This window comes from Ambystoma mexicanum, chromosome 4q (genome assembly GCF_040938575.1).
Source record: "Ambystoma mexicanum isolate Mex_15411 chromosome 4q, UKY_AmexF1_1, whole genome shotgun sequence".
Taxonomy (NCBI): Eukaryota; Metazoa; Chordata; class Amphibia; order Caudata; family Ambystomatidae; genus Ambystoma; species Ambystoma mexicanum.
The window spans coordinates 529,936,226-529,951,976 of record NC_090928.1 but is presented as its reverse complement, the minus strand read 5'-3'; the positions used below and the strand labels follow the sequence as shown (position 1 = coordinate 529,951,976).

The following is a 15,751-nucleotide window of genomic DNA, read 5'->3' as shown; positions in this document are numbered from 1 at the left end:
GCCCCACGTTGGGCGAAAACAACTAAAATTGTAGTACTTTTTGACCAAAAAAATACATCCTATCTGTGGAAAACGGCAGTGCAGGGATAGGGAAGAAAACTATAGGCATCCAAAGGAGCCCGGATAGCTCAGTCGGTAGAGCATGAGACTCTTAATCTCAGGGTCGTGGGTGCGAGCCCCATGTTGGGCGAAAACAACTAAAATTTTAATGCTTTTTGACCAAAAAAATAGAAATTGAAAGTCTCTTTACAATATTTGCAATATTTTGATTGTTAACATGCAATATATGAATGCATGTCTGGATGATGTGTAATGGGGCAATACCACACCTTAATGTATTCACTGTAAAAGAAAAAGTATGTATCATCTTACTATAAAATAAAGTGGAGAAAACACAAATAAGACTTTTTTCCACACAGGTTTAATCGGCTATTTCCTGATATTCTTCAATGCGTTCTGATATTGACTGGTAATTGTGTTTGATACTTTCTTAGACTATTTCTGCCTCTGGCTGATGTGTATTTTCTTTCCAAACTCCACCAGAGCCTATGATTACACAGCATCCTATCTGTGGAAAACGGCAGTGCAGGGATAGGGAAGAAAACTATAGGCATCCAAAGGAGCCCGGCTAGCTCAGTCGGTAGAGCATGAGACTCTTAGTCTCAGGGTCGTGGGTTCGAGCCCCACGTTGGGCGAAAACAACTAAAATGTTAGTGCTTTTTGACCAAAAAAATAGAAATTGAAAGTCTCTTTACAATATTTGCAATATTTTGATTGTTAACATGCAATATATGAATGCATGTCTGGATGATGTGTAATGGGGCAATACCATACCTTAATGTATTCACTGTAAAAGAAAAAGTATGTATCATCTTACTATAAAATAAAGTGGAGAAAACACAAATAAGACTTTTTTCCACACAGGTTTAATCGGCTATTTCCTGATATTCTTCAATGCGTTCTGATATTGACTGGTAATTGTGTTTGATACTTTCTTAGACTATTTCTGCCTCTGGCTGATGTGTATTTTCTTTCCAAACTCCACCAGAGCCTATGATTACACAGCATCCTATCTGTGGAAAGCGGCAGTGCAGGGATAGGGAAGAAAACTATAGGCATCCAAAGGAGCCCGGCTAGCTCAGTCGGTAGAGCATGAGACTCTTAATCTCAGGGTCGTGGGTTCGAGCCCCACGTTGGGCGGAAACAACTAAAATTGTAGTGCTTTTTGACCAAAAAAATAGAAATTGAAAGTCTCTTTACAATATTTGCAATATTTTCATTGTTAACATGCAATATATGAATGCATGTCTGGATGATGTGTAATGGGGCAATACCACACCTTAATGTATTCACTGTAAAAGAAAAAGTATGTATCATCTTACTGTAAAATAAAGTGGAGAAACACAAATAAGACTTTTTTCCACACAGGTTTAATCGGCTATTTCCTGATATTCTTCAATGCGTTCTGATATAGACTGGTAATTGTGTTTGATACTTTCTTAGACTATTTCTGCCTCTGGCTGATGTGTATTTTCTTTCCAAACTCCACCAGAGCCTATGATTACACAGCATCCTATCTGTGGAAAACGGCAGTGCAGGAATAGGGAAGAAAACTATAGGCATCCAAAGGAGCCCGGCTAGCTCAGTCGGTAGAGCATGAGACTCTTAATCTCAGAGTCGTGGGTTCGAGCCCCACGTTGGGCGAAAACAACTAAAATTGTAGTACTTTTTGACCAAAAAAATACATCCTATCTGTGGAAAACGGCAGTGCAGGGATAGGGAAGAAAACTATAGGCATCCAAAGGAGCCCGGATAGCTCAGTCGGTAGAGCATGAGACTCTTAATCTCAGGGTCGTGGGTGCGAGCCCCATGTTGGGCGAAAACAACTAAAATTTTAATGCTTTTTGACCAAAAAAATAGAAATTGAAAGTCTCTTTACAATATTTGCAATATTTTGATTGTTAACATGCAATATATGAATGCATGTCTGGATGATGTGTAATGGGGCAATACCACACCTTAATGTATTCACTGTAAAAGAAAAAGTATGTATCATCTTACTATAAAATAAAGTGGAGAAAACACAAATAAGACTTTTTTCCACACATGTTTAATCGGCTATTTCCTGATATTCTTCAATGCGTTCTGATATTGACTGGTAATTGTGTTTGATACTTTCTTAGACTATTTCTGCCTCTGGCTGATGTGTATTTTCTTTCCAAACTCCACCAGAGCCTATGATTACACAGCATCCTATCTGTGGAAAACGGCAGTGCAGGGATAGGGAAGAAAACTATAGACATCTAAAGGAGCCCGGCTAGCTCAGTCGGTAGAGCATGAGACTCTTAATCTCAGGGTCGTGGGTTCGAGCCCCACGTTGGGCGAAAACAACTAAAATTGTAGTGCTTTTTGACCAAAAAAATAGAAATTGAAAGTCTCTTTACAATATTTGCAATATTTTCATTGTTAACATGCAATATATGAATGCATGTCTGGATGATGTGTAATGGGGCAATACCACACCTTAATGTATTCACTGTAAAAGAAAAAGTATGTATCATCTTACTGTAAAATAAAGTGGAGAAACACAAATAAGACTTTTTTCCACACAGGTTTAATCGGCTATTTCCTGATATTCTTCAATGCGTTCTGATATAGACTGGTAATTGTGTTTGATACTTTCTTAGACTATTTCTGCCTCTGGCTGATGTGTATTTTCTTTCCAAACTCCACCAGAGCCTATGATTACACAGCATCCTATCTGTGGAAAACGGCAGTGCAGGAATAGGGAAGAAAACTATAGGCATCCAAAGGAGCCCGGCTAGCTCAGTCGGTAGAGCATGAGACTCTTAATCTCAGAGTCGTGGGTTCGAGCCCCACGTTGGGCGAAAACAACTAAAATTGTAGTACTTTTTGACCAAAAAAATACATCCTATCTGTGGAAAACGGCAGTGCAGGGATAGGGAAGAAAACTATAGGCATCCAAAGGAGCCCGGATAGCTCAGTCGGTAGAGCATGAGACTCTTAATCTCAGGGTCGTGGGTACGAGCCCCATGTTGGGCGAAAACAACTAAAATTTTAATGCTTTTTGACCAAAAAAATAGAAATTGAAAGTCTCTTTACAATATTTGCAATATTTTGATTGTTAACATGCAATATATGAATGCATGTCTGGATGATGTGTAATGGGGCAATACCACACCTTAATGTATTCACTGTAAAAGAAAAAGTATGTATCATCTTACTATAAAATAAAGTGGAGAAAACACAAATAAGACTTTTTTCCACACAGGTTTAATCGGCTATTTCCTGATATTCTTCAATGCGTTCTGATATTGACTGGTAATTGTGTTTGATACTTTCTTAGACTATTTCTGCCTCTGGCTGATGTGTATTTTCTTTCCAAACTCCACCAGAGCCTATGATTACACAGCATCCTATCTGTGGAAAACGGCAGTGCAGGGATAGGGAAGAAAACTATAGGCATCTAAAGGAGCCCGGCTAGCTCAGTCGGTAGAGCATGAGACTCTTAATCTCAGGGTCGTGGGTGCGAGCCCCACGTTGGGCGAAAACAACTAAAATTTTAATGCTTTTTGACCAAAAAAATAGAAATTGAAAGTCTCTTTACAATATTTGCAATATGTTGATTATTAACATGCAATATATGAATGCATGTCTGGATGATGTGTAATGGGGCAATACCACACCTTAATGTATTCACTGTAAAAGAAAAAGTATGTATCATCTTACTATAAAATAAAGTGGAGAAAACACAAATAAGACTTTTTTCCACACAGGTTTAATCGGCTATTTCCTGATATTCTTCAATGCGTTCTGATATTGACTGGTAATTGTGTTTGATACTTTCTTAGACTATTTCTGCCTCTGGCTGATGTGTATTTTCTTTCCAAACTCCACCAGAGCCTATGATTACACAGCATCCTATCTGTGGAAAACGGCAGTGCAGGGATAGGGAAGAAAACTATAGGTATCCAAAGGAGCCCGGCTAGCTCAGTCGGTAGAGCATGAGACTCTTAATCTCAGGGTCGTGGGTTCGAGCCTCACGTTGGGCGAACACAACTAAAATTTTAGTGCTTTTTGACCAAAAAAATAGAAATTGAAAGTCTCTTTACAATATTTGCAATATTTTGATTGTTAACATGCAATATATGAATGCATGTCTGGATGATGTGTAATGGGGCAATACCACACCTTAATGTATTCACTGTAAAAGAAAAAGTATGTATCATCTTACTATAAAATAAAGTGGAGAAAACACAAATAAGACTTTTTTCCACACAGGTTTAATCGGCTATTTCCTGATATTCTTCAATGTGTTCTGATATTGACTGGTAATTGTGTTTGATACTTTCTTAGACTATTTCTGCCTCTGGCTGATGTGTATTTTCTTTCCAAACTCCACCAGAGCCTATGATTACACAGCATCCTATCTGTGGAAAGCGGCAGTGCAGGGATAGGGAAGAAAACTATAGGCATCCAAAGGAGCCCGGCTAGCTCAGTCGGTAGAGCATGAGACTCTTAATCTCAGGGTCGTGGGTTTGAGCCCCACGTTGGGCGTAAACAACTAAAATTGTAGTGCTTTTTGACCAAAAAAATAGAAATTGAAAGTCTCTTTACAATATTTGCAATATTTTCATTGTTAACATGCAATATATGAATGCATGTCTGGATGATGTGTAATGGGGCAATACCACACCTTAATGTATTCACTGTAAAAGAAAAAGTATGTATCATCTTACTATAAAATAAAGTGGAGAAAACACAAATAAGACTTTTTTCCACACAGGTTTAATCGGCTATTTCCTGATATTCTTCAATGCGTTCTGATATTGACTGGTAATTGTGTTTGATACTTTCTTAGACTATTTCTGCCTCTGGCTGATGTGTATTTTCTTTCCAAACTCCACCAGAGCCTATGATTACACAGCATCCTATCTGTGGAAAACGGCAGTGCAGGGATAGGGAAGAAAACTATAGGCATCCAAAGGAGCCCGGCTAGCTCAGTCGGTAGAGCATGAGACTCTTAATCTCAGGGTCGTGGGTGCGAGCCCCACGTTGGGCGAAAACAACTAAAATTGTAATGCTTTTTGACCAAAAAAATAGAAATTGAAAGTCTCTTTACAATATTTGCAATATTTTGATTGTTAACATGCAATATATGAATGCATGTCTGGATGATGTGTAATGGGGCAATACCACACCTTAATGTATTCACTGTAAAAGAAAAAGTATGTATCATCTTACTATAAAATAAAGTGGAGAAAACACAAATAAGACTTTTTTCCACACAGGTTTAATCGGCTATTTCCTGATATTCTTCAATGCGTTCTGATATTGACTGGTAATTGTGTTTGATACTTTCTTAGACTATTTCTGCCTCTGGCTGATGTGTATTTTCTTTCCAAACTCCACCAGAGCCTATGATTACACAGCATCCTATCTGTGGAAAACGGCAGTGCAGGGATAGGGAAGAAAACTATAGGCATCCAAAGGAGCCCGGCTAGCTCAGTCGGTAGAGCATGAGACTCTTAATCTCAGGGTCGTGGGTGCGAGCCCCATGTTGGGCGAAAACAACTAAAATTTTAATGCTTTTTGACCAAAAAAATAGAAATTGAAAGTCTCTTTACAATATTTGCAATATTTTGATTGTTAACATGCAATATATGAATGCATGTCTGGATGATGTGTAATGGGGCAATACCACACCTTAATGTATTCACTGTAAAAGAAAAAGTATGTATCATCTTACTATAAAATAAAGTGGAGAAAACACAAATAAGACTTTTTTCCACACAGGTTTAATCGGCTATTTCCTGATATTCTTCAATGCGTTCTGATATTGACTGGTAATTGTGTTTGATACTTTCTTAGACTATTTCTGCCTCTGGCTGATGTGTATTTTCTTTCCAAACTCCACCAGAGCCTATGATTACACAGCATCCTATCTGTGGAAAACGGCAGTGCAGGGATAGGGAAGAAAACTATAGATATCCAAAGGAGCCCGGCTAGCTTAGTCGGTAGAGCATGAGACTCTTAATCTCAGGGTCGTGGGTTCAAGCCCCACGTTGGGCGAAAACAACTAAAATTGTAGGACTTTCTGACCAAAAAAATACATTCTATCTGTGGAAAACGGCAGTGCAGGGATAGGGAAGAAAACTATAGGCATCCAAAGGAGCCCGGCTAGCTCAGTCGGTAGAGCATGCGACTCTTAATCTCAGGGTTGTGGGTTTGAGCCCCACGTTGGGCGAAAACAACTACAATTTTAGTGCTTTTTGACCAAAAAAATAGAAATTGAAAGTCTCTTTACAATATTTGCAATATTTTCATTGTTAACATGCAATATATGAATGCATGTCTGGATGATGTGTAATGGGGCAATACCACACCTTAATGTATTCACTGTAAAAGAAAAAGTATGTATCATCTTACTATAAAATAAAGTGGAGAAAACACAAATAAGACTTTTTTCCACACAGGTTTAATCGGCTATTTCCTGATATTCTTCAATGCGTTCTGATATTGACTGGTAATTGTGTTTGATACTTTCTTAGACTATTTCTGCCTCTGGCTGATGTGTATTTTCTTTCCAAACTCCACCAGAGCCTATGATTACACAGCATCCTATCTGTGGAAAACGGCAGTGCAGGGATAGGGAAGAAAACTATAGGTATCCAAAGGAGCCCGGCTAGCTCAGTCGGTAGAGCATGAGACTCTTAATCTCAGGGTCGTGGGTTCGAGCCCCACGTTGGGCGAAATCAACTAAAATTGTAGGACTTTTTGACCAAAAAAATACATCCTATCTGTCGAAAACGGCAGTGCAGGGATAGGGAAGAAAACTATAGGCATCCAAAGGAGCCCGGCTAGCTCAGTCGGTAGAGCATGAGACTCTTAATCTCAGGGTCGTGGGTTTGAGCCCCACGTTGGGCGAAAACATCTAAAATTTTAGTACTTTTTGACCAAAAAAATAGAAATTGAAAGTCTCTTTACAATATTTGCAATATTTTGATTGTTAACATGCAATATATGAATGCATGTCTGGATGATGTGTAATGGGGCAATACCACACCTTAATGTATTCACTGTAAAAGAAAAAGTATGTATCATCTTACTATAAAATAAAGTGGAGAAAACACAAATAAGACTTTTTTCCACACAGGTTTAATCGGCTATTTCCTGATATTCTTCAATGCGTTCTGATATTGACTGGTAATTGTGTTTGATACTTTCTTAGACTATTTCTGCCTCTGGCTGATGTGTATTTTCTTTCCAAACTCCACCAGAGCCTATGATTACACAGCATCCTATCTGTGGAAAGCGGCAGTGCAGGGATAGGGAAGAAAACTATAGGCATCCAAAGGAGCCCGGCTAGCTCAGTCGGTAGAGCATGAGACTCTTAATCTCAGGGTCGTGGGTTCGAGCCCCACGTTGGGCGAAAACAACTAAAATTGTAGTGCTTTTTGACCAAAAAAATACATCCTATCTGTGGAAAACGGCAGTTCAGGGATAGGGAAGAAAACTATAGGCATCCAAAGGAGCCCAGCTAGCTCAGTCGGCAGAGCATGAGACTCTTAATCTCAGGGTCGTGGGTTCGAGCCCCACGTTGGGCGAAAACAACTAAAACTTTAGTGCTTTTTGACCAAAAAAATAGAAATTGAAAGTCTCTTTGCAATATTTTCATTGTTAACATGCAATATATGAATGCATGTCTGGATGATGTGTAATGGGGCAATACCATACCTTAATGTATTCACTGTAAAAGAAAAAGTATGCATCATCTTACTATAAAATAAAGTGGAGAAAACACAAATAAGACTTTTTTCCACACAGGTTTAATCGGCTATTTCCTGATATTCTTCAATGCGTTCTGATATTGACTGGTAATTGTGTTTGATACTTTCTTAGACTATTTCTGCCTCTGGCTGATGTGTATTTTCTTTCCAAACGCCACCAGAGCCTATGATTACACAGCATCCTATCTGTGGAAAGCGGCAGTGCAGGGATAAGAAAGAAAACTATAGGCATCCAAAGGAGCCCGGCTAGCTCAGTCGGTAGAGCATGAGACTCTTAGTCTCAGGGTCGTGGGTTCGAGCCCCACGTTGGGCGAAAACAACTAAAATTTTAGTGCTTTTTGACCAAAAAAATAGAAATTGAAAGTCTCTTTACAATATTTGCAATATTTTGATTGTTAACATGCAATATATGAATGCATGTCTGGATGATGTGTAATGGGGCAATACCACACCTTAATGTATTCACTGTAAAAGAAAAAGTATGTATCATCTTACTATAAAATAAAGTGGAGAAAACACAAATAAGACTTTTTTCCACACAGGTTTAATCGGCTATTTCCTGATATTCTTCAATGCGTTCTGATATTGACTGGTAATTGTGTTTGATACTTTCTTAGACTATTTCTGCCTCTGGCTGATGTGTATTTTCTTTCCAAACTCCACCAGAGCCTATGATTACACAGCATCCTATCTGTGGAAAGCGGCAGTGCAGGGATAGGGAAGAAAACTATAGGCATCCAAAGGAGCCCGGCTAGCTCAGTTGGTAGAGCATGAGACTCTTAATCTCGGGGTCGTGGGTTCGAGCCCCACGTTGGGCGAAAACAACTAAAATTGTAGTGCTTTTTGACCAAAAAAATACATCCTATCTGTGGAAAACGGCAGTTCAGGGATAGGGAAGAAAACTATAGGCATCCAAAGGAGCCCGGCTAGCTCAGTCGGTAGAGCATGAGACTCTTAATCTCAGGGTCGTGGGTTCGAGCCCCACGTTGGGCAAAAACAACTAAAACTTTAGTGCTTTTTGACCAAAAAAATAGAAATTGAAAGTCTCTTTGCAATATTTTCATTGTTAACATGCAATATATGAATGCATGTCTGGATGATGTGTAATGGGGCAATACCATACCTTAATGTATTCACTGTAAAAGAAAAAGTATGCATCATCTTACTATAAAATAAAGTGGAGAAAACACAAATAAGACTTTTTTCCACACAGGTTTAATCGGCTATTTCCTGATATTCTTCAATGCGTTCTGATATTGACTGGTAATTGTGTTTGATACTTTCTTAGACTATTTCTGCCTCTGGCTGATGTGTATTTTCTTTCCAAACGCCACCAGAGCCTATGATTACACAGCATCCTATCTGTGGAAAGCGGCAGTGCAGGGATAGGAAAGAAAACTATAGGCATTCAAAGGAGCCCGGCTAGCTCAGTCGGTAGAGCATGAGACTCTTAGTCTCAGGGTCGTGGGTTCGAGCCCCACGTTGGGTGAAAACAACTAAAATTTTAGTGCTTTTTGACCAAAAAAATAGAAATTGAAAGTCTCTTTACAATATTTGCAATATTTTGATTGTTAACATGCAATATATGAATGCATGTCTGGATGATGTGTAATGGGGCAATACCACACCTTAATGTATTCACTGTAAAAGAAAAAGTATGTATCATCTTACTATAAAATAAAGTGGAGAAAACACAAATAAGACTTTTTTCCACACAGGTTTAATAGGCTATTTCCTGATATTCTTCAATGCGTTCTGATATTGACTGGTAATTGTGTTTGATACTTTCTTAGACTATTTCTGCCTCTGGCTGATGTGTATTTTCTTTCCAAACTCCACCAGAGCCTATGATTACACAGCATCCTATCTGTGGAAAGCGGCAGTGCAGGGATAGGGAAGAAAACTATAGGCATCCAAAGGAGCCCGGCTAGCTCAGTCGGTAGAGCATGAGACTCTTAATCTCAGGGTCGTGGGTTCGAGCCCCACGTTGGGCGAAAACAACTAAAATTGTAGTGCTTTTTGACCAAAAAAATAGAAATTGAAAGTCTCTTTACAATATTTGCAATATTTTCATTGTTAACATGCAATATATGAATGCATGTCTGGATGATGTGTAATGGGGCAATACCACACCTTAATGTATTCACTGTAAAAGAAAAAGTATGTATCATCTTACTGTAAAATAAAGTGGAGAAACACAAATAAGACTTTTTTCCACACAGGTTTAATCGGCTATTTCCTGATATTCTTCAATGCGTTCTGATATAGACTGGTAATTGTGTTTGATACTTTCTTAGACTATTTCTGCCTCTGGCTGATGTGTATTTTCTTTCCAAACTCCACCAGAGCCTATGATTACACAGCATCCTATCTGTGGAAAACGGCAGTGCAGGAATAGGGAAGAAAACTATAGGCATCCAAAGGAGCCCGGCTAGCTCAGTCGGTAGAGCATGAGACTCTTAATCTCAGAGTCGTGGGTTCGAGCCCCACGTTGGGCGAAAACAACTAAAATTGTAGTACTTTTTGACCAAAAAAATACATCCTATCTGTGGAAAACGGCAGTGCAGGGATAGGGAAGAAAACTATAGGCATCCAAAGGAGCCTGGATAGCTCAGTCGGTAGAGCATGAGACTCTTAATCTCAGGGTCGTGGATGCGAGCCCCATGTTGGGCGAAAACAACTAAAATTTTAATGCTTTTTGACCAAAAAAATAGAAATTGAAAGTCTCTTTACAATATTTGCAATATTTTCATTGTTAACATGCAATATATGAATGCATGTCTGGATGATGTGTAATGGGGCAATACCACACCTTAATGTATTCACTGTAAAAGAAAAAGTATGTATCATCTTACTGTAAAATAAAGTGGAGAAACACAAATAAGACTTTTTTCCACACAGGTTTAATCGGCTATTTCCTGATATTCTTCAATGCGTTCTGATATAGACTGGTAATTGTGTTTGATACTTTCTTAGACTATTTCTGCCTCTGGCTGATGTGTATTTTCTTTCCAAACTCCACCAGAGCCTATGATTACACAGCATCCTATCTGTGGAAAACGGTAGTGCAGGAATAGGGAAGAAAACTATAGGCATCCAAAGGAGCCCGGCTAGCTCAGTCGGTAGAGCATGAGACTCTTAATCTCAGAGTCGTGGGTTCGAGCCCCACGTTGGGCGAAAACAACTAAAATTGTAGTACTTTTTGACCAAAAAAATACATCCTATCTGTGGAAAACGGCAGTGCAGGGATAGGGAAGAAAACTATAGGCATCCAAAGGAGCCCGGATAGCTCAGTCGGTAGAGCATGAGACTCTTAATCTCAGGGTCGTGGGTGCGAGCCCCATGTTGGGCGAAAACAACTAAAATTGTAATGCTTTTTGACCAAAAAAATAGAAATTGAAAGTCTCTTTGCAATATTTTCATTGTTAACATGCAATATATGAATGCATGTCTGGATGATGTGTAATGGGGCAATACCACACCTTAATGTATTCACTGTAAAAGAAAAAGTATGTATCTTCTTACTATAAAATAAAGTGGAGAAAACACAAATAAGACTTTTTTCCACACAGGTTTAATCGGCTATTTCCTGATATTCTTCAATGCGTTCTGATATTGACTGGTAATTGTGTTTGATACTTTCTTAGACTATTTCTGCCTCTGGCTGATGTGTATTTTCTTTCCAAACTCCACCAGAGCCTATGATTACACAGCATCCTATCTGTGGAAAACGGCAGTGCAGGGATAGGGAAGACAACTATAGGCATCCAAAGGAGCCCGGCTAGCTCAGTCGGTAGAACATGAGACTCTTAGTCTCAGGGTCGTGGGTTCGAGCCCCACGTTGGGCGAAAACAACTAAAATTTTAGTGCTTTTTGACCAAAAAAATAGAAATTGAAAGTCTCTTTACAATATTTGCAATATTTTGATTGTTAACATGCAATATATGAATGCATGTCTGGATGATGTGTAATGGGGCAATACCACACCTTAATGTATTCACTGTAAAAGAAAAAGTATGTATCATCTTACTATAAAATAAAGTGGAGAAAACACAAATAAGACTTTTTTCCACACAGGTTTAATCGGCTATTTCCTGATATTCTTCAATGCGTTCTGATATTGACTGGTAATTGTGTTTGATACTTTCCTAGACTATTTCTGCCTCTGGCTGATGTGTATTTTCTTTCCAAACTCCACCAGAGCCTATGATTACACAGCATCCTATCTGTGGAAAGCGGCAGTGCAGGAATAGGGAAGACAACTATAGGCATCCAAAGGAGCCCGGCTAGCTCAGTCGGTAGAGCATGGGTAGAGCATGAGACTCTTAATCTCAGAGTCGTGGGTTCGAGCCCCACGTTGGGCGAAAACAACTAAAATTGTAGTACTTTTTGACCAAAAAAATACATCTTATCTGTGGAAAACGGCAGTGCAGGGATAGGGAAGAAAACTATAGGCATCCAAAGGAGCCCGGATAGCTCAGTCGGTAGAGCATGAGACTCTTAATCTCAGGGTCGTGGGTGCGAGCCCCATGTTGGGCGAAAACAACTAAAATTTTAATGCTTTTTGACCAAAAAAATAGAAATTGAAAGTCTCTTTACAATATTTGCAATATTTTGATTGTTAACATGCAATATATGAATGCATGTCTGGATGATGTGTAATGGGGCAATACCACACCTTAATGTATTCACTGTAAAAGAAAAAGTATGTATCATCTTACTATAAAATAAAGTGGAGAAAACACAAATAAGACTTTTTTCCACACATGTTTAATCGGCTATTTCCTGATATTCTTCAATGCGTTCTGATATTGACTGGTAATTGTGTTTGATACTTTCTTAGACTATTTCTGCCTCTGGCTGATGTGTATTTTCTTTCCAAACTCCACCAGAGCCTATGATTACACAGCATCCTATCTGTGGAAAGCGGCAGTGCAGGGATAGGGAAGAAAACTATAGGTATCCAAAGGAGCCCGGCTAGCTCAGTCGGTAGAGCATGAGACTCTTAATCTCAGGGTCGTGGGTTCGAGCCTCACGTTGGGCAAACACAACTAAAATTGTAGTGCTTTTTGACCAAAAAAATAGAAATTGAAAGTCTCTTTACAATATTTGCAATATTTTGATTGTTAACATGCAATATATGAATGCATGTCTGGATGATGTGTAATGGGGCAATACCACACCTTAATGTATTCACTGTAAAAGAAAAAGTATGTATCATCTTACTATAAAATAAAGTGGAGAAAACACAAATAAGACTTTTTTCCACACAGGTTTAATCGGCTATTTCCTGATATTCTTCAATGCGTTCTGATATTGACTGGTAATTGTGTTTGATACTTTCTTAGACTATTTCTGCCTCTGGCTGATGTGTATTTTCTTTCCAAACTCCACCAGAGCCTATGATTACACAGCATCCTATCTGTGGAAAGCGGCAGTGCATGGATAGGGAAGAAAACTATAGGCATCCAAAGGAGCCCGGCTAGCTCAGTCGGTAGAGCATGAGACTCTTAATCTCAGGGTCGTCGGTTCGAGCCCCAGGTTGGGCGAAAACAACTAAAATTTTAGTGGTTTTTGACCAAAAAAATAGAAATTGAAAGTCTCTTTGCAATATTTTCATTGTTAACATGCAATATATGAATGCATGTCTGGATGATGTATAATGGGGCAATACCACACCTTAATGTATTCACTGTAAAAGAAAAAGTATGCATCATCTTACTATAAAATAAAGTGGAGAAAACACAAATAAGACTTTTTTCCACACAGGTTTAATCGGCTATTTCCTGATATTCTTCAATGCGTTCTGATATTGACTGGTAATTGTGTTTGATACTTTCTTAGACTATTTCTGCCTCTGGCTGATGTGTATTTTCTTTCCAAACTCCACCAGAGCCTATGATTACACAGCATCCTATCTGTGGAAAACGGCAGTGCAGGGATAGGGAAGAAAACTACAGGCATCCAAAGGAGCCCGGCTAGCTCAGTCGGTAGAGCATGAGACTCTTAATCTCAGGGTCGTGGGTGCGAGCCCCACGTTGGGCGAAAACAACTAAAGTTTTAATGCTTTTTGACCAAAAAAATAGAAATTGAAAGTCTCTTTACAATATTTGCAATATTTTGATTGTTAACATGCAATATATGAATGCATGTCTGGATGATGTGTAATGGGGCAATACCACACCTTAATGTATTCACTGTAAAAGAAATAGTATGTATCATCTTACTATAAAATAAAGTGGAGAAAACACAAATAAGACTTTTTTCCACACAGGTTTAATCGGCTATTTCCTGATATTCTTCAATGCGTTCTGATATTGACTGGTAATTGTGTTTGATACTTTCTTAGACTATTTCTGCCTCTGGCTGATGTGTATTTTCTTTCCAAACTCCACCAGAGCCTATGATTACACAGCATCCTATCTGTGGAAAACAGCAGTGCAGGGATAGGGAAGAAAACTATAGGTATCCAAAGAAGCCCGGCTAGCTCAGTCGGTAGAGCATGAGACTCTTAATCTCAGGGTCGTGGGTTCGAGCCCCACGTTGGGCGAAATCAACTAAAATTTTAGTGCTTTTTGACCAAAAAAATAGAAATTGAAAGTCTCTTTACAATATTTGCAATATTTTGATTGTTAACATGCAATATATGAATGCATGTCTGGATGATGTGTAATGGGGCAATACCACACCTTAATGTATTCACTGTAAAAGAAAAAGTATGTATCATCTTACTATAAAATAAAGTGGAGAAAACACAAATAAGACTTTTTTCCACACAGGTTTAATCGGCTATTTCCTGATATTCTTGAATGCGTTCTGATATTGACTGGTAATTGTGTTTGTAACTTTCTTAGACTATTTCTGCCTCTGGCTGATGTGTATTTTCTTTCCAAACTCCACCAGAGCCTATGATTACACAGCATCCTATCTGTGGAAAGCGGCAGTGCAGGGATAGGGAAGAAAACTATAGGCATCCAAAGGAGCCCGGCTAGCTCAGTCGGTAGAGCATGAGACTCTTAATCTCAGGGTCGTGGGTTCGAGCCCCACGTTGGGCGTAAACAACTAAAATTGTAGTGCTTTTTGACCAAAAAAATAGAAATTGAAAGTCTCTTTACAATATTTGCAATATTTTCATTGTTAACATGCAATATATGAATGCATGTCTGGATGATGTGTAATGGGGCAATACCACACCTTAATGTATTCACTGTAAAAGAAAAAGTATGTATCATCTTACTATAAAATAAAGTGGAGAAAACACAAATAAGACTTTTTTCCACACAGGTTTAATCGGCTATTTCCTGATATTCTTCAATGCGTTCTGATATTGACTGGTAATTGTGTTTGATACTTTCTTAGACTATTTTTGCCTCTGGCTGATGTGTATTTTCTTTCCAAACTCCACCAGAGCCTATGATTACACAGCATCCTATCTGTGGAAAACGGCAGTGCAGGAATAGGGAAGAAAACTATAGGCATCCAAAGGAGCCCGGCTAGCTCAGTCGGTAGAGCATGAGACTCTTAATCTCAGGGTCGTGGGTTCGAGCCCCACGTTGGGCGAAAACAACTAAAATTTTAATGCTTTTTGACCGAAAAAATAGAAATTGAAAGTCTCTTTACAATATTTGCAATATTTTGATTGTTAACATGCAATATATGAATGCATGTCTGGATGATGTGTAATGGGGCAATACCACACCTTAATGTATTCACTGTAAAAGAAAAAGTATGCATCATCTTACTATAAAATAAAGTGGAGAAAACACAAATAAGACTTTTTTCCACACAGGTTTAATCGGCTATTTCCTGATATTCTTCAATGCGTTCTGATATTGACTGGTAATTGTGTTTGATACTTTCTTAGACTATTTCTGCCTCTGGCTGATGTGTATTTTCTTTCCAAACTCCACCAGAGCCTATGATTACACAGCATCCTATCT

The 15,751-nt window shown here is 38.7% G+C and overlaps 1 non-coding gene across 1 annotated transcript; it reads left to right on the top strand.

Annotated features, from left to right (window-relative positions):
• Positions 1-8,731: 8,731 nt before the first annotated feature.
• On the top strand, positions 8,732-8,804 carry TRNAK-CUU (transfer RNA lysine (anticodon CUU)). Its single transcript has one exon. It is a non-coding gene; the product is annotated as a tRNA-Lys (tRNA).
• Positions 8,805-15,751: the final 6,947 nt, after the last annotated feature.